Raw genomic sequence first — 23014 nt, 5'->3', positions numbered from 1 at the left:
TCCTCTAGTCAATTATGAGAGGCCAGGAGTGTGTGTTGACTGTCTATAGGTGTGTGTGTGTGTGTGTGTGTGTGCAGTAAGTGTATGAGAACAGAGGTCACATATAAATTTAATACAATTTCAAGGGTTTAAATACTTTTTTTTTCTATACAATATAAACAGTGTTTAGTTGGCTATATTGTAAAAAGTGAATCAAGTTTGCATAATTTTAAGAATTAATATAACTTAGCACTAAGTCAATGGGTTTATTTACATTATTTTTAACCCTTCTGTCATGTTCACATCCCGTCCCATTTTTATTCAACATTCTTTAGCTGTGAACAATGTCTTAAAGGAGTGTTTTACCTGAATTAATAGAATTAGACATAAAACATCAAACAGGCACTGAAAATATATAACCAAATGATAGATAACACAAATCAAAATACGTTTTTTCAATACTAACAGAGAGTTAACTAAAATAATCTCGGGGTCTGAAATTTTAATTCATCCAAATAATTTAACAACCAGCAAAGCACAAACAAAACTCTATCCTTTCTTGTGTACCGAGTGCTCAAATTTTCATTCAGTCCTCCAAATGGACTATATTAGTGTACTAATGTAGGGAATAGTGACTGAGGGTATGAACACAGAACTAGCACTTGTTATACTTTGATCATTTTTTAGCGAGATGCTAATGGTCTGAACAAATAAATCAATTGATGATCAATTGATGATTGATTCAGATTGACTGAACATTGATTGGCTGAAAGAAAAAAGATTATTTGTTTCTTTTTCTTTCTTTTTTTTTCAGACATGTCTAGACTGTGTGAAGATCCAACGCTATCTTGTGACAATTCTTAACTTTATTTAATGGCCAATTCATATGAATTTGTACGATCTCATTCATACAATTTAGTATGATTTGCTCATCCCCCAAGGATGGGGACGTTTTCATATGTTTTCATGGATACCTATTCACATCATATGGTGACCACTTTTGACCGGGGACACTACAGGTGTAAAAAGGTTGATTAAAACACATAAAAAATAAAAAATAAATCAATGAAAAAGGTGATCATCAGTTTTATATGTTCAAATGTCTTGGGGGAAGAGATGTAAAACATATTTATGAGTGTTTTAAGTTGTAAATCAGTCAGATTTGTCTTAAACATGACAAGAAGATTAAGTAAAGTCAACTTGTCAATACTAGCTTTAAAGTACAGTAACTAATAACTTTTTACAATGTAAGTTTCCTATTTCCTTTTTTTTTTTGTGTGGCTTATCTATGCTGACATAGGGGGCCCTATCATGCAGCGGGCACAGTAAGGTGCAAGACATGTATGGCACAATTTGTCAATATTTACAGACCAGCGCAACTGTAATTTTCACTTTTTATGTCATGTGATTTAAATAGCAAATCCATTTGCGACACTTTTTGGACTCATGTGTGTGCTGGTCTAAAAAGGAGGTGTGTTAAGGCGCATTGCTGGTGTGTTGCTAGTTTGAGGAACTGAAACCGACTGCGCCATTGACCAACTAAAAGCTGGACAAAAGTCCAGCACAGTGCGCGTTAGTTATGCGACTATGTGGGTCCAAAATGCTTACAGATTGCCTAATGAAGACAGGATGTACAGCAATACACAAATATATTAAAATGAAAAAAAAAAAAGATTATTCGTGAAAATTTGCATTTGAACAATGTTATTATTATTATTATTATTATTATTATTTATTACCGTATTTACATAAAAACATTAAAAACAAGTTTAGATTTGTCCACCTGTCTGGATTTGGAGACGTATGCGTCACCATATGAGGCATAATAATAGGACGCGTGTTTGGATATAACTCTTTTTTATTTATTTATATTTATTTTTTGTTCATTTACTAGTTTGTTGGAAATTAGAACTGAATTTAGGAATAGTTTTGAAACAAATCATTGCACTTAACAAATGAAATTAAATATGTAGGCTATTGGATGTCTTCAGTGGGATGGAGTTTACACCGTTTCTTTGTTCATGAAAGTAAAGGAGCTAAGAGTATAAGTAAAAACGAAAGTAAAGAGTCCGAATGGAGCAGACTCATTCTTTATCCTTGCACTTACAAAGTTCACCATGCAAATAGTAAATGTGCCATGGTGCGACACAATGACTTTTAAAGGAAATGGAAGATGAGACTCTGATTTAATGTTTTTTTGCACATTCTGCTCGAAACACACCCATAACTCATTAAGAGAGTAAGCACAACCCTGTTATGCCATGTGCTGAGGCACAGAGTGTATTTTTCCATTCTTAAAATAGCAAAAGTGGATTTGGATATGCCCTTAATGCTTTTGCACCATGCACTTTAGACTTTGCTCCTTGATCATTAAAATGTAGTAAGTGAATGTTGTATATTACAGTAAGGACAAATTTAATTGTTTATTTTTAAGATTGATGTATACATGAATACTATCTATATTCAATTGTTTTGAATTATTTGCAAACTAATATTTATTTATTTATGGGCAGCGTGGTGGCACAGTAGGAAGCGATGTTACCTTACAGAAAGGTTGCTGGTTTGAGCCTTGACTGGGTCAGTTGGTATTTGTGAAGTTTGCATGTTCTCCCTGTGTTGGCATGGGTGTCCTCCGGGTGCTCCGGTTTTTAAGTCACAAGACATGCACTATAGGTGAATTGGGTGAGCTACAATTATTCATAGTGTATGTGTGTGAATGGGAGTCTATGGGAGTTTCCCAGTGATGGGTTGCAGCTAAAAGGGTATCCGCTGCATAAAACAAACATAAATACGTATGCTACATAAGTTGGTGGTTCATTCCACCATGGTGGCCCCTGATTAATATGGGACTAAGCCGAAAAAAAAAATATGAATGAATAATTGTTTATTCATTTGTTTATAGTTGTGTGTGACCTCTATGTTAACTGGTGAGGTCCTGCTAATATAAGGGCTGGGTTTTGTTTAGTAGTTGTGTTTAGTTTGCTTTTGGTTGGAGACTTTCTAAAACGTGCACTCCAAAACCTATACATTCCTTTCATTTAATTATTGTTTAATTATATTTGTACATCCAAAATGAGTGTTTTGTTTTCCTAAATAAAAAAATAAAATAAAATAATAATAAATAATTTATTTGTGAATCATGCCTTCTTCTCCATTGGATGAACCCTCAAAGTGTGTGCTTTGACAGTATGTGTATTTGAACACCCTCCTTTCAGGTAGAGTGTGATGTTTGCACTGAAATGAACTACTAGATGAGAAAAACAATGACATCATCAGCAAAGGGCTTGTAGCTCCTCTCTAAATTCATTAAGCGAGAGCGTCTGTCAGAGTAGCTCTGTACTCTGGAAATTTGTTTATATAGCCTGTTCGCCTCCGATGCAGACGGAAAAAATGTGTTGCTAGGAGATGACAGGATTTGCTTAAAAGCATTCAGCATCACTCCAATTTAAAAGGTGACTGTGAAACTTGCGACTGTCGAAGCAAATGTTTTGTTGGTTGGAAACATGGTATATGAAGAAACGGCACTTTTCACATTTCAAATAATGTGCTGTATTTTTTGACAGCTTTAAAAGGTGTTTTTGTTAGCTTTTTAGATGTATTTAGTTAAATTATTGTGATTAGGTATTATAGACTCAAAGGTCTTTGGAGGATTAAAATGTCAGTGTTAAAAATATGTTCATGCATATACAGTTGAAGGTAAAATTATTAGAAATCATGTGGATATTTTTAAAATTCTTTCTCAAATATTTCCCAAGTGAGCAAGGACATCATCACAGTATTTCCACTATATATGCTGTTTTTATTTTAAAGAAAGTCTTATTTATTTTTCGTTAGGCTATGAAAGCAAATACGAAGTAAACAAATATAGTTGAAGTCAGAATTATTAGCCCTGTTTAATTTTTCCCCCAATTTCAGTTTAACAGAGATTTTTTTCAACACATTTCTAAGCATAATAGTTTCAATAACTCATCTCTAATATATATTTTCAAGACACTTCTATTCAGCTTAAAGGGACATTTAAAGGCTTAACTAGGTTAATTTAACTAGGCAGGTCAGGATAATTAGGTAAATTATTGTATAATGATGGTTTGTTCTGTAGACTATCGAAAAAAATACAGCTTAAAGGGGCTAATAATTTAGACCTCAAAATAGTATTTAAACTTTTTAAAACTGCTTTTATTCTAGTCTAAATAAAACAAACAAGACTTTCTCCTGAAGAAAAAATAAATTTTATCATACATACTGTGAAAATATCCTTGCTCTGAAAAACATCATTTGGGGAAAAAAAAATATTATATATATATATATATATATATATATATATATATATACACTCTCAGAAAAGGTACAATGAGGGTACAATTTTGTTCCTAGAGAGAACAAAATATAAAATTGTACCTTTAAAGGTCCCATATTGGTCCTTAGGGTACAATTTTGTACCCAAATGGGCTATAAAGGTACAAATGTCCAGATTTAGGTTTGAAAGGTACATTTTTGTACCTTTTATAGCACATTTGGATACAAAATTGTACCGTAAAGGACCAATTTGGCACCTTTAAAGGTACAATTATATATTTTGTTTCCCTATAGGGACAAAATTGTACCCTCAGCTCATGATAAGATCAAGACACTATATAACACTAATTTAAATGTATTAATACTAAACATTAATACTAAAATACATAATTTAAAAAAATTATAAATAAATAAATTGATTGAATTATTTTTATATTTTAATAATAATTTTTTTTTTCATGTATTTAAATTACATTTTTTCTCAAAAATGTTAATAATTTAATGTATAATTAAATGTAATTTTAATCATTAAAAACGTAAATACTGGTCTTTGCTTACTGTTTAAGTCCCTATAGTATATATGGGATGTAGAATAAGAACCATGCAGAGGGACAGCATCTTCATACAGGTGGTGATGTTGCTGTCTCTAAGAATTTGGCTTGTTGAGACGTTATAGTAGTGTTTGTTACTGAGGCGGTCGGTAGTGTATGCTGGCTGTTTACACAGAACTTCGCACGCTTTTCAAAGAAAAGTCTATTTTGGAATCCACACTTTTCAGGTAAGAACGTATTAAAGATATATTTTCAGTCTCATTTTTACATGTGAAGCCGTGTTCTGTTGATTTTGTCTGACTCTCTGGTCTCGGCTTTCCCCCGCTTTGTGCTCCGGGCTGGCTGGTGTAACGTTAACGTTACGTTGGCCTGCAGGATGGAGTTTGCTAAGATGTCTGCAGCTTATTAAAGAAGTTAATACAACGTGATATCGAAGTCACCGAGGGACATAACGTTATAGAAGGTAAGTACTATATGCTGTTAGTTTTCTCGGTGTAAAAGTTCCCTTTATCGCCTACGTTACGTATTCGCGCCTTATATGTTACGTTATGTTACTGCTTTATTAATAAGTGTTGCCACGGCGGAATATAATCGCAACCCAGATAGCAAAATACACTCGGGCCAGTTGCGGCTAGATTCTCGCCTGCCCGAGTCCGTCTGCTGTATCGTTACTCGGGCCAGATGCGGCGGCAGAAGCGAGCCGACGCTGCCGTTACCGTGCACCGGAATCGGGCCGTGAGTAATGTGCGGTGTGGCCCGGAGCTCGCGCGACCAAAGTCTTCATATACCTTGATATAAAACCTTTTGTTATTAATACTGGAATTTGTAATTATCGATAATGTTTTATATTTTGAGGCCATTTTCTAGCCACGGTTGACCGCGGAAATGTAATTTTAGACGGTTATATACACCGCCATTTTGTGAAGAAAAATCACAATTTTGTCACCGGCAAAGCGACTGATTATGTAAACGTGGCTAGTTACAAACGTGGCGTGTGTATGCTTGTACATATCTTCGTTTCAGTGTCTAAGTTACATTAATGTTGAGGAGTGTCCACAAACTCTCATGTCCAGAATTGTTGCTGCTTTACTATCGTTTAACGTTATACTTATATATAAATAAAATACTATAAATAAATAGTTATTGCTTTATCTTATTGCTTTCCTGAAGTTTATGAAGTTTCCAATTGTATTTCAGGACAAGATTGAACAACATAATGCAGGCTAACAGCATTAGACCAATGAAGGCATGTCATATGAAAGCATGGCTCAGAACAAGATGTAAGTATGTCTCATTATCTATACCATGGTTTTAATGGCTTACATACTATTTTAAATTTGTAGGTTTTTACTTACAAACAACAATAAATGTACACCCACATGTTTAAAATTATTTTCTAGGTTTTCATCGAAAGATGAGAGATCAACTGAAGAATGCTATGGACCTGACTCTAAGGTACTCTTTGTAAACTTTCTCCACTTGATTAATATTATTAAATTCTAGCTTTGGATGGATTCCTTCATATTTGTTTGTATGCCACATCTTATGTTCCAGGAATTGATTTTACAGCAGCACTTCTCATGTTGCCAGCCTTGTTAAGCGAGACACTTCAACATTTCGTTGTGCTCAGGTGCGTATGTTGTTTTCTGTTTAGTATATGCTGTGATAAATGCATTGTATAATGCTCGATATTCTTTATATTAGGATGATGCAGTGGGTAGTGCTGTCACCTTACAGCAAGAAGGTCGCTGGTTCGAGCCTCGGCTGGGTCAGTTGGCATTTGTGTGAGGAGTTTGCATATTCTTCCAGTGTTCGTGAAGGTTTCCTCCAAGTGGTCTGGTTTCCCCACAAGTCCAAAGACATGCGCTATAGCTGAATTTGGTAAGCTTATTTGTCTGTAGTGTATAAATGTGTGTGTGAATAAGTGTGTCTGGATGTTTCGTAATACTGGGTTGCAGCTGGAAGGGCATCTGCTGCATAAAACATGCTGGATAAGTTGGTGGTTCATTCCACTGTGGCGACCCCAGATTCATAAAGGGACTAAGCCAAAAAGAAATTGAATGAATGAATGAAATTTATATTAGTCTTTTAATCTGTGATACTTTTTTTTAATCAGTGAATATTAATTATTTTACTTTCTATGCATGTTGATTTTCTCTTCATCAGTGATAGAGTGACTGATATTAATGTAATTATTGCTTTGTCATTTACAGTGAATCATCTTCACCACATCCAACAGTTCAAGTACAGGAGGAGGCCGCCGACTGGACAACTGTGTTAACACAACACATTCTCACTCCCAACTCGTCATATACTGACGCTTGGTCAGGAACCCTCGGCGTAAGTTGTTGACGCACAGGGTACCCCTTTAGCGTCACATTTAGACGTGCAGGGATTCCCTATAGAATCTGTACCTGAGCCTGAAGCGTCATAGGGAGACGCTGGAGGCTCGTATAATTACCAATAGATGTCAACGCACTTTTTAAAACCTGATTTACGCCAATTATCGCAGTTTTCTTCTTTTAAAAATATGTAATTTTTATTTTGTTCATGAAAAGCGTCTGTAAACTGGGTCAAAACTACTGTATGAATAAACTTCGGTCCACGTGACATCCCTTCACGGTGAGTTTAACGCCGCTCTGCTATTGGTCAAACTGCATCAACGGTGAGTTCTCAGATGAGTTCAACTGTCAACATTAAATATTACGTTAATGCTGCATAATCTATTTTTATTGGAGATTAGTTGGTGTTTATAAATATGTTATCATTTACTTTATATTTAATGAGTGAACATATATTCGGTTGTTCAGTTTAGGTTAACTATAAAACTATACTACTAATAAAACTTTGATTCATATATGAATGAATCAAAGTTTTATTAGTAGTATAGTTATTATTTTTTTACTTTAAAAAATATTACATTTCAAGTACTAAGTTTAAAAATGTTTTCGGCTGATCTTTTTTCATTTTAAATTATTCATTGAAGTTGGGGTCATTGTATGTGGCGATCTATTTTTTACAGTCTATGCTCGCTATCCCAAGGTTCATTGCGATCCCAAGGTTCACTGCGGTTTTCCACAAGGTACTGTAAGTAAAAAGTAAACAAATAAAGACGATTTGTTGATAAAGCATGTACTGTAAACTAGCGACGATATCTAATTACATCAAGTTCATTTATTAAAAACATATTTTTCTCAAATATAACGTTGGTCATGCATTAGAACAATATATACATTTTAAGATAAGGAACAGTGTTACCAGATTGTTGTTTTCCACAATAGAATTCGTGCAAAATCTATATATAATATGCAGTATGCAACTCTAATAATACAAATGTATTCGTAATTGTTTTAATATTAAAGAACATCAAGTGTTTCCAAAGGTTTAAAGGCTACATTGTAAAAACAATTATTTTCTTAAAACACACACACACACACACACACACACACACACACACACACACATATATATATATAAAACATAACAAAAGCTCAAGTATAACTTAAGCTGATGTATGTCACAATGAATATCTTACACTATTACAAGTATAATTTGGCCTTTACCAATTTATTTAATAAAAGAAAGAATCTATCATCTCTAAATTGTGGTAAAGAGGCACAACAAGCTGTCTTCTTTGTCAAATATTATGTCAGTCAGGATGGCAATGGTAAAACTCAAGGATTACCTTGCACCTTCTCAGAAATTTACCATTGATCATATGTATTACAAGTGGCTGGATTGTTTTTAACACAAGCAAAGTTTTTTAAATCATTATCTTAAACAGATTAAGGCTCATTTTGGACTACACTTACATTACTTTACAACTGCTTAATGCAGTACTGATGTATCTAGTAGTTAGTGGGTTTAACTAATGTCACATCTGTTTTTATTCATTTCAGATGCAGAAACTTTTGACATATGAATTCATCTTGACTAAGGGTAAGGTTTTTGTTCAGAATTAATCATTATTTAAAATCATTGTATTTTCTTTGTTATTATGTACAGATTTTAAAAGAATGTACTTTCTTTTAATAAAGAACTCTTCACAGCACTTCATCTGAACAGTCATAACCTCACAGAGCTGCACAACTGCCCCACTCAAGATCAGTGTTGAAGCTGGAACCTCATCTTGTGTACAGCAAAGGCAGAGCTGAAAATTCACTGTCTGTCTTGTATTGTGTGGTAAGTCATAGTTTTATTTTTTAGTTTTTTATTGCAACACTAAGTAGTCCATTCTGTGGCCAATATGATATAAAAGGCCTAAAATGGGACTGACGTGATCATTGTTTTGATTTCTAGATAAGTACTTATGGGGCTACACATGCAGCTGAAGTTAGCTACATGGAGTAGGACATTTCTTTCAGTATACTCTTAAAGAGATTCACCCAAAAATGAAAATTCTGTCATTAATGACTCATACTTCACTTGTTCCAAATATGTCTGAGTTGCTTTCTTCAGTTAAACAATTTATATTTTAAAGAAAGATGAAAACCTGCAAACATTAACTTCCATGGTATTTGTTTTTTCCTACTATGCATGTCAATGTTTTCAGCTTTTCAGCTTTCTTCAAAAACTTCCTTCATGTTCAACACAAAGTAACTTGGAAGTTTTTAAAAAAAGGTTTACAACCACTTGAGGGAGAGTAAATAGTAAACTATTCCTTTAACCCAATCTAGTTGACTTTACTAGAAAATTGTATAGAAACCCAGTGGCTTAAACCCCTTACATTTTATACAGGGTACAACTTAACAGCCATACTTGAATTAAAATATTACTGTAAGTCCAAGAAGATTGTAAAGGTTCTAGGTTAATTTAAAGAGGGCTGTTTAGTTTCACCTTGTGTAAAAACATAAAGGGTTTAAGGCAACATTTTCCATGCAGTTTTTTTTATAAAGTCAACTAGTTTGAGTTAAGAGTGTAATGGGTTACAGTAAAAGCAGTGAATCATGCAGGCATGAAATTAATGTTTAGCCTTGTAAAGCAATAAGCTTGTTATAATTTAGAAATATTTTTAGGGTGGAGCACAGTATGCTGTAGTAGTTTTCATATAATTGATGAGTCAAACATGAGATGTGTTTTCAATTGCAAGAAGTGAATTAACAATATGTTCATCAAGATTCAAATCTTGCATCTTATATTTTTTAAGGTTTTGGCCCAATAATACCCATATTCTGCTATTTTAAAAAAAACTTGCTGGAATTTGTGTCAGCATTCCCTTCAATGAAAACTACAGCAGTGGACATCAGTGGTGATAAAAATGTATGCGAAGGATAAGGGTGTTCATAATGAGAAGTGCAGTCACTATCCTGATCTCTGAGTTTGTAGAACTGACAGATCTGCTTGGAATACATGGAAACATGCTGGAAATGTTTAACCTATTATACAGTTAATTCAAGAGTGTCAGGTTTAATGACACTTTACATATATAAATAAATATCACTGATCTTTCTAAATGAAACCTAACACTCATTCTTTGTTCAGTAATGATATTGTGCACTTCTAATACTTTACAGTGGCAAAACCTGGAATAACACATGGGAGCCCTCCAGGAATTGCTGACACTTTACGCCCAAGTCTCCTCATGCTAACCGGATTGCAATATGACAGTCTAGTCAGCATAAACACCTGGACTCACCAAGCACACTTTGGTTCTCAGTGTTTTGTACAAATTGTTTTTGCTATTCTTCAGTAAATACTTGAATATGTTTTGAACTTATTCTACTTTTGAAGTTCAGAAAGTTGTTATTATAAACATAATTTGCATTTGTCATGAACTTGACTTCTTGTTGTTGTGAAACCTGTTTATTATAATGGCATTTCCAAAGGCATTATTTGAAAAGATTTTTTGCAGTGCAGTTTTACTTGAGCTTGACACACCAGATGTATGACATGAATAAATATCACAAAATAAATATAATAATGACAATACAAAATATAAATTTCCTTCAATTATAATTGTTTTTAATCATTTATATATGTATGGTAATATATTATTGCATTAAAAACTGTTATAAATATATATATTTTTGGTTTTTGCATGTTTGCGTGATTTTTTTTTTTGTGGCATTATAAAAAAATTATAAATGTTTCATTAAAAATGTATTGTGTTTATTTGCATACTCATTTACAATGAACTACTATTTTTACTATTTAATGGGCACTATATTTGTCATTTAGGTTTGACATATATTTATATTTGTATACCTACAGGACGCAGTGTTTAGTTACAGGAAATGCTGGAAATGTTTTCAAACATGATGCTTTTTTTTATTATTTTATTATTCGTTTCAAATTTAGTATACTGCCTATCTGGTTTTACTATGATCATTTTGCACATCAGGTTACCCCCACAAAGGAATCTCACGGTAAATATACATTTGTATTTTTAATAAGACAATAAATAACATGTAATATTAATACACATTTTGATATTTAAGTTATATTATAAGGTTATTATAATCTACCTTCAGCCGGAAGATTACCAAATAGAGACAAAGTGTGACGTAGATTGCGACATTGTGATTGGACTATAACTTCTAAGCCAAATTAAAAGATCCTTCGTGTTGCTAACTATGTTTTGCTAACTTTGCCACTTTACTAACAGTGTCCTTTATCAATGAGTTATCGCTGTGTTTCAAATAGTTACCGATTAACCAAGATCGTAACCCTAAACTTAACCCTAACTACAGCTTTCAATGAACTACAATTTGTAGCGCCATGTCTTTCCTGTCCCATCTATACAGCGACAAAGGATTATGGGTAATGTAGTTTAAAGCCTTTTTGTAATAAAATGGAACAAATACTATTTTTAATGAACTAAAGACTATCTGAATAAGGTCATTGTGCATATATTTATGACATATATGAATGCCAGACATAAATTTGTTATTTTACAATGAGTATTTTTTTAAAACAGCTTTTATTGACTTGATCAGTATATATCAGACTATTATATCCAACATTATTTATTGAATATAGCATAGATAATAGTCTTGCTGATATTCTCTCACTCATTTCTCGTTTGAAATGTGAATACTTTTTCCTTTTCTACGGGGCTCTACTCATCCCCTTTGAGTAAAAGGGCAGTTAACATATGTAGATGTATTATCTTCAACATGGACAAGAAATAGTATTGTCACATGTACAGTTCTGGTAAAAAAAAAAAAAAAAAAAGCTGTAAAAATAAGCTAAACATTAGTATCCTCTTTAATCACAAGTTATTAGCAATAGTGATCTATGTTCATCACAAATATTATGAGTTCAGAATAATATGTGTGGATGTAATTCTGTAATTGTGTTTCATTAATGGTCATCATGTGATGTTTAATTGTTTTCACTTTATTTGAAATATGGATAAAAGCTCTTAAAATATGTAAATGTTTATAAATATAACCTTTTTTAAAATGTATTTGTTTGAAAACCACTCTTTATCTGATTATATTTACTTTCTAAATGTTCGACTGTTTGTGTAACAGTATGTTTTGATGACAATGGATGAACTTTGTGTTAAATAATGATTCCACATAATGTCTTTGTCCTGCATGTGGGTTAATTTGTTAATTATTTTCTTTATGATCAAATGATTTTAAGATTTGCTGCATTGTAAGAATCATGAAAATAGTGAGAAATGAGGTAACAATGACGATAAGATATCCTTTCAAATGCTGTGAATAGTTCAAAATGATTAAAAATACATAGCCATGAACCAACAAAATAAATATGCAAACCTTTAAATTATCTAAACTAGAAGTAAAAAAGTTCTGTGCTGTACTTATAAGTTACTGTGAAGTTCTATGTCTACAAAAAATACATATTTTATTTTACTTTTTGGCTTAGTCCCTTTATTAACCAGGGGTCGCCACAGCTCTATGAACCGCCAACTTTTCCAGCATGTTTTTATGCAGCAGATGCTCTTCCAGCCGCAATCCATCTCTTGGAAAATATTTTATTTTTTTATTTTTTATCTTGCATTCAATAAAACATTATACAAAGTTATTTTTTATTTTCAGCATATCAACAGTGGCACTGTTATCTCACAAGTACAGTAGTTTTTTGTTAGACATTCTAACAAATGAATACAAATGTTTCAAAGTAAAGACAAAAATAAAAGGAGATTAATTTTTTTTTTTTTTTTTAGAAAAATCCATGAGGACCAAATAGATCCATCAGATCTTTGATGTAAATCATAGGTTAATTTGTTCAGAGGTAGAAGTCTGGTTGCCTGACTCAGCCACATATTGACTGGAGGTATCTGAGCAGTTGACCATAATAATGTACATTTTTTGGCCAAGTATATGCAAAAATTAAATTTATCATAAAAATGTATCATAAAATTAATATTTTAAAAGCTCTTAATGTCATTTAATGTAATCATTTTATTTTAATATAGAGTTCCTTAAATCGTTATATGTTGTAAGCAGTTAGGCATACAATAATGCTCTTAATTTACAACACTGATTGATTTCAGAGGAATGCATACATACTGTACATATCTATGTATTTAAAAAAAAAAGAGACAACAATTTGGTTATAGATGATGAAAATTTTATTTTATTTTTACAGATTTTATTACATGCTTTAGATTCAGGGTTAAGGTCATCCTCTTCTGGATTACAGTAAAAGAAAATCCACAGTCAATGTCAAACTCATCAGCTGGAGCTTTATTTAAAAAATGTATGTTCTCTGCTCCAGCCAAAACTTGCAGGTACCTTGCAGGTCTCTAGATTGCACCATCGTATTGTTGTTTATTTCTCAGTTATTTTGTTGCTTTCTGAGAATGATGATCCTTAGACCTTTTAACCCCTCTTCGTTTAGGCCACATGTCGAATCTTAAAAGAACACAACAACATAAAAATATATTAATATCCTTTGGACTGAGTAACCTTATGCTTATGTCTGTGCCAAATAATACAAATACATACTTTTCAGTAGCAAACAAGCAGGAAAGTTCTTTGAAGGAACCAGGATGAGTTGAAAGGTATTTATAGTGGTTGGCCATCTCTGCCACAAGAATCCTCTGCTTCTCCTGAAGAATCCTGATTAGCAGGATGATGTTGAACACCCTCCTCTTTGTTGCTGGGTCAGCAGAGTCTGAAATATATTTATAAAAAGAAAGTTGTATAACAAGGATTATACGTCAACTTTTAAAGAATCAACACTGACAGAAGTCTAGTGTACATACCATGCCATATGACGAAGACATCCATATCACTTCTGTTTTTTGTTGTCTTTGCTTCTGCTACTGAAAAAATGACAATAATAGTAACACTTACAATTTTTCATAACTACATGTAATATTAATAAGAATTTCCTCACCCTCTGCCCAGTCCTCTACTACACAGACCAAAGTCTTCCAACTGGTTTCCGGTCACTGCCAGTTCCATGGATTCTGTTTTCCAACTTGCTTTGCAGAGCTGTTGCGGTCTACAGTGATAAGCAATCAAAAATCACAATACTATTTAAATAGGTTACTGAACATCTAAAACAAATTCTACTGGATATCGTTACCTTCTGATATCAATAGGTCAGCAAGATGACCAAATTGTTGAATATCTGCTAATTCCAGCACATGACCATGAGAGTTACAGTAGCATGTCTGGTCACTGCAATCCTATAGAAGAAATATTGCACTGTTCAACCTCCTTCCCAAGAGTAAAACCAGGCATATCCTGGTATGCCTCACTCCATTTCACCTGGTTAACATATACAAAAAAACAAACAAACAAACAAGCAAATAAGTAAACCAATACGTTTTGGCATTTACCTGTAGATCAGATTAAGATAATCATATAGTTCATCTATCTCAGATTTAAACTCATGTGCTTAGGCATGAAACACACTAAAATCATGGGCTTAAAGATGGTGCTGAAACTTTGGACAGCTTTTTGCAACTCTTTGGAGGTAGTGTCATTAGTTGATGTAGTCCACAAATCTTCCTGTCAATCCTTAATCCTTAGCTGTAAACAAACCTTCAAAATATTATCTTCTAATCTAATTTTACTAGGTGAGCATCAAAGAGCTGTTTTCTTGTTAATTTAGTTTCAACACATACAGTTTAAAGTACCTTGTGCATTCATGAAATGGTTATACTTATGGTTCACATCTATTTAAATTGGCAGTATATCTAGTGTGGAAGCAAGACAGATGAAGGGCTCTTCCTTGCAAATACTATCCACCTTGTATTGCACAGACTCCCACTCAAGAATATCTCAGAAAAATGTCTGCTGAGAACTTGGCAGTCTATTAAAAATAATTATACCAAACTCTTTTCCACCAATGGAAAGAATATAAAAATATTTTAGGATATATTTATACTTGCATGACCAAATCTGAGATAAAAAAGGCCATCAGTATGCCTTAGTTTAAATAAAAACAAATTTTTACTGTCACTGTTACTGTTTATTATATTTTACTGTTACTGTCACTGTTACTGTTACTGTCACTTTTACTGCCACTGTCACCTAGATCTACAGATACAGGGACTAATGGAAACATTAAAGTACACACCAACAGTCACTGGAGCAAGGCCCTCTCACAGTTGGGAAGATTGGAGTTCCTATGAGCTGTACCAGATAAAAACAACAAAGAAATTAACATTTATAACAATTCTAACTTATCCTAAGACTAGTAGACAAGCAGCATTAGTAGTTTAATTTCCTAAACCCCAATGTGGACAGTTGATGGCCTATATGGTGTCATAAAATCAGACAAAACAAAATACTTTCTGAAAAAGAAAAAAAATGGTTGGCCACTATCAACACCCAGAACAAATAGTTTTAAACAGTTAGGCCACAATATTTTGTGAGCTTATACTGTAGTTTATAATGTTTTTCATAAACAATAGTAATAGTAAAACTAATGTGTTTCTTTCTGTTATTACAATAGAAGTGAAAGAATAATTGCATTTTATCTCATACAATCATATATGCCTAAACAATGTAGACATTTCATATACATGGAATGAAAAACTTCACTAACCCTTAACTGATTCCAGAGTGGTCTTGGCCCTCTATACATGGTGGTGCTTCCTGCAGATCATCAAGTTGACATCAAGACTTGAGCTTATAATTGAGATCTTGATGATAAATATGAGTATCAAGGAATCACTCATGGTGATAGGCAGAAACAGGCTGAAAGACACAAGAATTAATCAAACAAATACAAATGTGTTAACAGAGATAGAGAGAAAGACAAGTTCAATTTAACATATAGACATGGGTAAAGTGGCTTTACTTTATGCTTATTAGAAAACAAAATTGGATTTTTAAAGAAATCTAAAGAACCTGAAAAGAGCAAAGAAAAAATATTCATATCTGAACAGTGAACACCTTATAATTTACACCTGTATATATATATATATATATATATATATATATATATATATATATATATATATATATATATATATATATATATACATACATACATATGTGTGTGTGTGTGGTAGATTAAAATAAAAATAAAATAAAATTAAAAATGTGCTCAGACGGGCAAAATTTCTGCCTTTTTTCCTTTAAAGGCATGGAAAATAATTGTTTTTACAATTAACCTTTGGAAACACTTGATGTTCTTTAATATTGAAACAATTACGAATACATTTGTATTATTAGAGTTGCATATTGCATATCATATATAGATTTTGCACGAATTCTATTGTGGAAAACAACAATGTGGTAGCACTGTTCCTCATCTTAAAATGTATATATTGTTCTGAGCTATGCATGACCAACGTTATATTTGAGAAAAATATGTTTTTAATAAATGAACTTGATGTAATTAGATATCGTCGCTAGTTTACAGTACATGCTTTATCAACAAATCGTCTTTATTAGTTTACTTTTTACTTACCTTGTGAAAAACCGCAGTGAACCTTGGGATCGCAATGAACCTTGGGATAGCGAGCATAGACTGTAAAAAATAGATCGCCACATACAATGACCCCAACTTCAATGAATAATTTAAAATGAAAAAAGATCAGCCAAAAACATTTTTAAACTTAGTACTTGAAATGTAATATTTTTTAAGTAAAAAAATAATAAATAATATGAATGAATCAAAGTTTTATTAGTAGTATAGTTTTATAGTTAACCTAAACTGGACAACCGAATATATTTTCACTCATTAAATATAAAGTTAATGATAAAATATTTATAAACACCAACTAATCTCCAATAAAAATAGATTATGCAGCATTAACATACTATTTAATGTTAACAGTTGAACTCATCTGAGAACTCACCGTTGATGCAGTTTGACCAATAGCAGAGCGGCGTTAAACTCACCGTGAAGGGATGTCACGTGGACCGAAATTTATTCATACAGTAGTTTCGACCCAGTTTACAGACGCTTTTCATGAACAAAATAAAAATTACATATTTTTAAAAGAAGAAAACTGTGATAATAGGCGTAAATCAGGTTTTAAAAAGTGCGTTGACATCTATTGGTAATTATACGAGCCTCCAGCGTCTCCCTATGACGCTTCAGGCTCAGGTACAGATTCTATAGGGAATCCCTGCTCGTCTAAATGTGACGCTAAAGGGGTACCCTGTGCGTCAACAACTTACGCCGAGGGTTCCTGACCAAGCGTCAGTATATGACGAGTTGGGAGTGAGAATGTGTTGGTTAACAAGACGAGTCACGGCAGTCTTCAGAGTTGATGGGATTGCGATTGGCCGGGCTAATGATGTGGATGAATATACATTTTTGACATATCCATCTTACTAGAAGAACACCTTGATGTTTCTGCAGTGGAATGTTTTGAATGAACGGTGGACGGTGACAAGCCTGGATCTACTCCAGTTACCAAAGTGATCAACCTTGTTTTTTGTTTCTCTACATGCTCTTGGGATAATCACAATCAACAAGTTAATCCAGCACACTGCTATCATTCATGCATAAAGCAAATTTTTAAATAACTTGTGGTCCTAATGACTATCAAAGAACATTTTCCAGATATGAGTGCTTTACATGTCATGTTTATCAAAAGCATAAACACATATTGTGTTACAACAAATTACAACTCCACTTGAGGATGATGAGGAGTAATCTACTGGTGTTGAGGAAGAGGCTACTGATGTATTTGGTTTTCTGCACTGTTGAAGCAATTTATAGAGAAACATTGCCTTCATTCTGAAATTCAGAGAAAATGTTGATGACAAATTATTTATTATGACCGAGTATTCTGACTAAAGACAAATACTTTGGACTTTATAAAGTGCAGTACTTGATGTAGCCTGTGTAATGTGTTTATAAATCTTAAACAGTATTCTTGTGGTCTTTGTATTAAGGGTAGATTATATACTGTACAGTGAGTGAACAATTTTTATTTGTTTTCTAAATAGTTCTTTTTACTGTTTTACATGGCTGCTTTATATTTACTGTGTAATTTTATTTCTTGACACATTCAGTTGTGAGTTGTAATGAAATATTTCTACATTAATAAATAAAAATGGACATCTGCGAACCGAAATATTGTATTTATTTATTTGTGCATGCAGTCACCAAAGGATCAAAATGCCTGGGTCAGTACCCTGAAAATGCTATATAATATAAAAAGGTACATTTTTGTACCTTCGGTGGGGGTACAAAATTGTCCCTTAAAGGGTACAAATGTAGAAGGTACAATTTTGTATCTTTAAATAGAGGTACAAATTTGTACCCTTAAGGGTACCACCCCAGTGACGGGCCATTTGTACCCTAAAAGGTACAATTTTGTACCTTTTTTTCTGAGAGTGTATATCAAAGCGGGGCTACTAATAATGACTTCAGCTGTATAAAATGTCTATACACATATCTATATAGAATTGCCTGTTTTTTTAACAGAGCTGTTGAATGTTAAAATACAGTTAATTAAAAAAAAAAAAACCTGATTGGGACATCCCTAATTTTAACCATATTACCTAAAATAAAAGCCAAGCTAGGAATTTTCCCCCTGAAAAAAAAAATGGAGCAGAGTTAAGTAGGTTTTGTTTCGATATTCCTGATACAGTCAGGACGGTCATAACTCACACACCTCTTACCCTAAAAATATCTAAACTGTGTTTCCTACAAAAATACAAAGCAGGTTATGCTTCCCAGTGGTCTTTTTTCTTTTTTTTTTTTTTTTTGCTCGATATTATGAGCACTGCTCTGTTTAAGCCCTTACCATAGTAGTCATTCAAATAGCAATCATATTTCCATCAGTTTTAAGCTACGAATATCTGAAATTACATATCAACAGAACAAAACCGAGATGTGATCACAATCTGAGCATTTATGATCAATATACTTCATCCGCAGCTGTTTTTCAGTAATTTAGATAATTTAGTAAATAAAGTAAATAAGCCTCATGTGCATGTCAGAGCTACAGTTCACTAATGTTTTCATCTGTCTTTTGAAAATGTAGTCATTGTTGACAACATTATAGCGGGTTAGTGTCTGCTTTTATATTTTGTGTTGGTCAGATTAATATTTGATGTTAGGGAAAATATATTTGTCTGCTTCTGCTGTTTACACTTTGATTTTCATTTCAGTTTATTTATTCCATTTAACTACAAATTAGAATATAAACTGTATAAAGAGCACACAAACATGCTGACCGTTATAGGTACTGTACATTGAAATGGGTAAATGTTGCTAAACAAATCTATCAATTTCTCCTTTCTGGCTGTTCTTTCTATGTAGAAGCACTGTCCATGCATGTTTCCTCGTCGGTTAGTAATGCTATATTTCATTGCACAACAAATTATCTATCAGGCTTTTTGGCTTAAAATAGAGAAATCACGGTTTAATGTGTTATTATTCAATTATTTTTAAATGTCACCTCTCCTGCTGTGCATGAACTAAGCTGTTGAATGGTCAGAGTATGAGGTGGCTAAGCTAACCTATAGCTTCAATTTTCATTAAGTTATTTTCTAATCGGTTGCCTATTATGTCGTGAATATACTCCTGTAATGCATACTGCAGTCCTTTTTTTGTCTGGCTTGCTTGAACATCTCACCTGTTTGCCAAAAATGACCTGTGCATACACATTATTATAGACATGTCAGACACGAAAGCTTGACAGGCGTAGCAACAGTAACTAAGGAGGGCGGGACCTAGCGAAGGGTCAATTACCTCCAATCCAAATATCCAATTGAGTCTGAAACTGCGTGATCGGCCCTGATTTCCGATCATGTGATCGGATCTGGACATCCCTAGTTAAAATTAAAGTCATTTTCAATGCAGGAAATAACTGAATGCTTAATAGTTTTACAAAGTATTACATTAAAAACTGTAAAATTACAAACATCTTTTAAAATACTTTACATCTGATGCTAAACCTTTACATTTAATGGCCTAAATTAAAATGCACTTTGCAATTGAGATGAACACAAATTGACAAAATTTGATAAAAAGAACACTTGCAAGTGCTTTTTGGATGCTTTCTATCCATTAGACAGAAAAAAGGAAAAGCCAAAAATCTCAAAATTGACAGGTCCACAAAAGTGTGCTTTTGGCTTTAAATTGCTTGGTACTTAACTGTGTGATTTCACTGTAAGAAGGAGACCATAAAGTACATTCACTTCAGTATTATCTTAACTTGTACAGACCCCCTGACAGATAGAGTTATCTCTGTGTAACCCAAGCACAAAGGCATCCAATGCTGTGCTATCTTTGATCAGTTGTTTGTGAACATGTCTATTAATTTGCCATTAATAAATCTTGGCATTACACTAGCGAGGAAAACAATTAAAATCTTATCATGCTATTCTCAGAGGGGAGCAAAGCATGACTGTCTGACTGGGAGCCTGCTGTTCAAAAACTTGATGAGCTTCTTCCACAGACGTGAGACTCTCTAAAGGGACGGAGCCACTGAAGGAAAACTCGCTCCTCTGTTTTAATAGAAGGATTGGATTGTGTGTAATGTGTACACAATGTGTACAATGTGTAGCAGCTCCACAATATTTCTGAACGCATTAATAATATAAAATATTTATTCAAAACAAGACTATTTAGTTATTATAGTTAAGTAAATATTAAAATCTTTAAAATATAACTAAGTTAATATACTAGTATATACACTACCTGACAAATCTTGTCGCCTACCCAAGTTTTAAGAACAACCAAAAATAACTTGATTCTAGTTGATCATTTGGTATCAGAAGTGGCTTAAATGAAAGGCAAAGGCCTCTAGATTACACACATTTTCCCAAAATAAAATATGATCATGCCTTGATTTGTAATTATTTAATTGGGACAGTAAGGGCTGACTTACAGTACATGTAACAATGTACAGTATTAAATATAAAGTCATGGTGCAGTTGAAAAATAATTATATTCTGTGATATTGTGACTTTTGTCAGATATTTTAAGTAAAGTAAATAAAAAATATTATATATACTGTAAGTTTGTTTTGACATAATTTAAGTGTGTGTACTGTGTATATGCATGTTAAAACAAACTTTTATTTTAATATTAATCTTTGCCCAGAAAAAAAAGAAAAAATATATATATATATATACACACACACATACATACACACACACACACACACACACACACACACACACACACACACACACACACACACACACACATATAAATACATACATACAGTTGAAGTCAGAAATATTAGCCCCCCCCCCCCCCTTGAATTTTTTGTTCTTTTTTAAATATTTCCCAAATGATGTTTAACAGAGCAAGGAAATTTTCACAGTAGGTTTTCAACACCATTACCATTGTAAAGATGATAAGCTACGCATATACAGCCTTAACTAAATAAGACATAATAAAGTAAAAATATAAAACACTGTAAGAAGAAATACACCAGTGTTCTAATAGTCATTTCTTTTTGCTGTTGTTTTTACAAAAAAACAAACAAATCTCTCATTCACCAGGTTTTTTGGTCTGGATTTTTCTTTTTCCTTCTCTCTCTTTCCCTCTTTTGTTTTGCGCCGTAACTCAATATGTGAGTTTTCCAACAGAATGTTTGTGAACTGGCGTCCGGATGCATTATATTTGTTGTCTGGCTCTTCGCTGAAGGCCTCACAAATTTGGTTGGCAAATTTTCCAAGAGCTCTTCGTTGTTTCCATTGTGCAGAAGAAGAGAGGAAATAGTCAGGAGTAAATGGACTGAGAAAGAGAGAGAAAGAACTGTCTTTTTTGTGCAAGTGAATGGCCTACAATATTCCCTTTCTTGGAGAAGTCTGCCCCTCAAATTACTCTAACTTTACAACAGCAGATTCAGCACATATTTCCCCCACAATTGTTCTGTGAGAGCCTGGTTTTTATTGTTTGGAATAGCAGGGTATGAGTCCTGCTAATATAAAAACAGAGGGCTACAGTTAAACACATAAAACACAGACGAGCTAGCCACCTTGGTTAAGCACACTCATTTCAGACTGCAAACCGTTTACGCTGAAAAGCTGTTTTAGATAAATAAATAGCAGAATAGCACTCTAGTTGGATTTTTAACTAGGATTTTGAACTACTGTCGAGTTTTTAGAGAGTAGTAAGCTGTAAAAACTAAAACATGATGATGTTTTGATAGTTATATACTGTATCTTCCTTTTTTTATTTATTTATTTTTTGTGTGTGTGTGTGTGTGTTTATCGTGTCTGCCTTCTGATGACATTATATGATACCAAAATAGAATGTTTATGGATATTGCAAACTGGAATCATATAAGAATAATTGGTACAATGAATTATTAACAAATAAATCATAATTTTATGGTCTGTGTATCATGCAAGTACCTTATAATTTCAAAATAGGTGCCCTGCATATACTCTATTTCTAGATTATTGCCTCCAAATATTGCATATTGTTCCCTTGTTACTACGATTGTGGAAGTTCTCTGTAGTTTCAAATATGCACATTGTAAATTATTAGTTATTTTGGGGAATTAGTTACTTACATTACTGTTACACTCTGTTACACTCTTTTACACACACACACACACACACACACACACACACACAAATATATATATATATATATATATATACACACACACACATAAATATATACACACACACACACACACACACACACACACACACACACACACACACATATATATATGTTCCACAAATCATTATAAAATTTTCATTTTTTTACAGTTATATAATAAATGTAGTTATTAGATGGATTATTATTATTTTTAAAGTACATCATTATTGTTGTTATTTATTATTATTTTTTTGTGTACTTTATGTTAAGTGTTATAT

At 32.9% G+C, this 23014-nt stretch overlaps 3 long non-coding RNA genes across 7 annotated transcripts in view; 1 reads left to right on the top strand and 2 right to left on the bottom strand.

Annotated features, from left to right (window-relative positions):
• The window catches only part of LOC147832186 (uncharacterized), an 86650-nt gene that overhangs the window by 56918 nt on the left and 6718 nt on the right, over positions 1 to 23014 (bottom strand). The window lies entirely within an intron of this gene.
• LOC147839125 (uncharacterized) lies at positions 4953 to 10843 on the top strand. 2 transcript variants are annotated; one of them, XR_015518303.1, is made up of 11 exons: positions 4953 to 5053; positions 5202 to 5289; positions 6024 to 6106; positions 6227 to 6281; positions 6381 to 6456; positions 6531 to 6707; positions 7040 to 7572; positions 7712 to 7908; positions 8726 to 8765; positions 8864 to 9008; positions 10340 to 10843. It is a non-coding gene; the product is annotated as an uncharacterized LOC147839125 (long non-coding RNA). The 2 variants fall into 2 exon arrangements; XR_015518302.1 differs by having other exon boundaries at positions 7040 to 7641; positions 7717 to 7908.
• LOC147839124 (uncharacterized) lies at positions 13349 to 18060 on the bottom strand. 4 transcript variants are annotated; one of them, XR_015518287.1, is made up of 9 exons: positions 17065 to 17353; positions 16674 to 16733; positions 15804 to 15955; positions 15333 to 15388; positions 14334 to 14518; positions 14142 to 14249; positions 14008 to 14064; positions 13748 to 13916; positions 13349 to 13654 (listed from the first exon to the last, which is right to left on the bottom strand). It is a non-coding gene; the product is annotated as an uncharacterized LOC147839124 (long non-coding RNA). The 4 variants fall into 4 exon arrangements; XR_015518286.1 differs by having other exon boundaries at positions 16674 to 18060; XR_015518285.1 differs by having other exon boundaries at positions 14008 to 14067; positions 16674 to 17353.

Source organism: Danio rerio, chromosome 20 (genome assembly GCF_052040795.2).
Source record: "Danio rerio strain M-AB ecotype USA chromosome 20, GRCz13ab, whole genome shotgun sequence".
In the NCBI taxonomy this organism is placed as follows: domain Eukaryota; kingdom Metazoa; phylum Chordata; class Actinopteri; order Cypriniformes; family Danionidae; genus Danio; species Danio rerio.
This window is presented reverse-complemented; position numbering and strand designations above follow the sequence as displayed.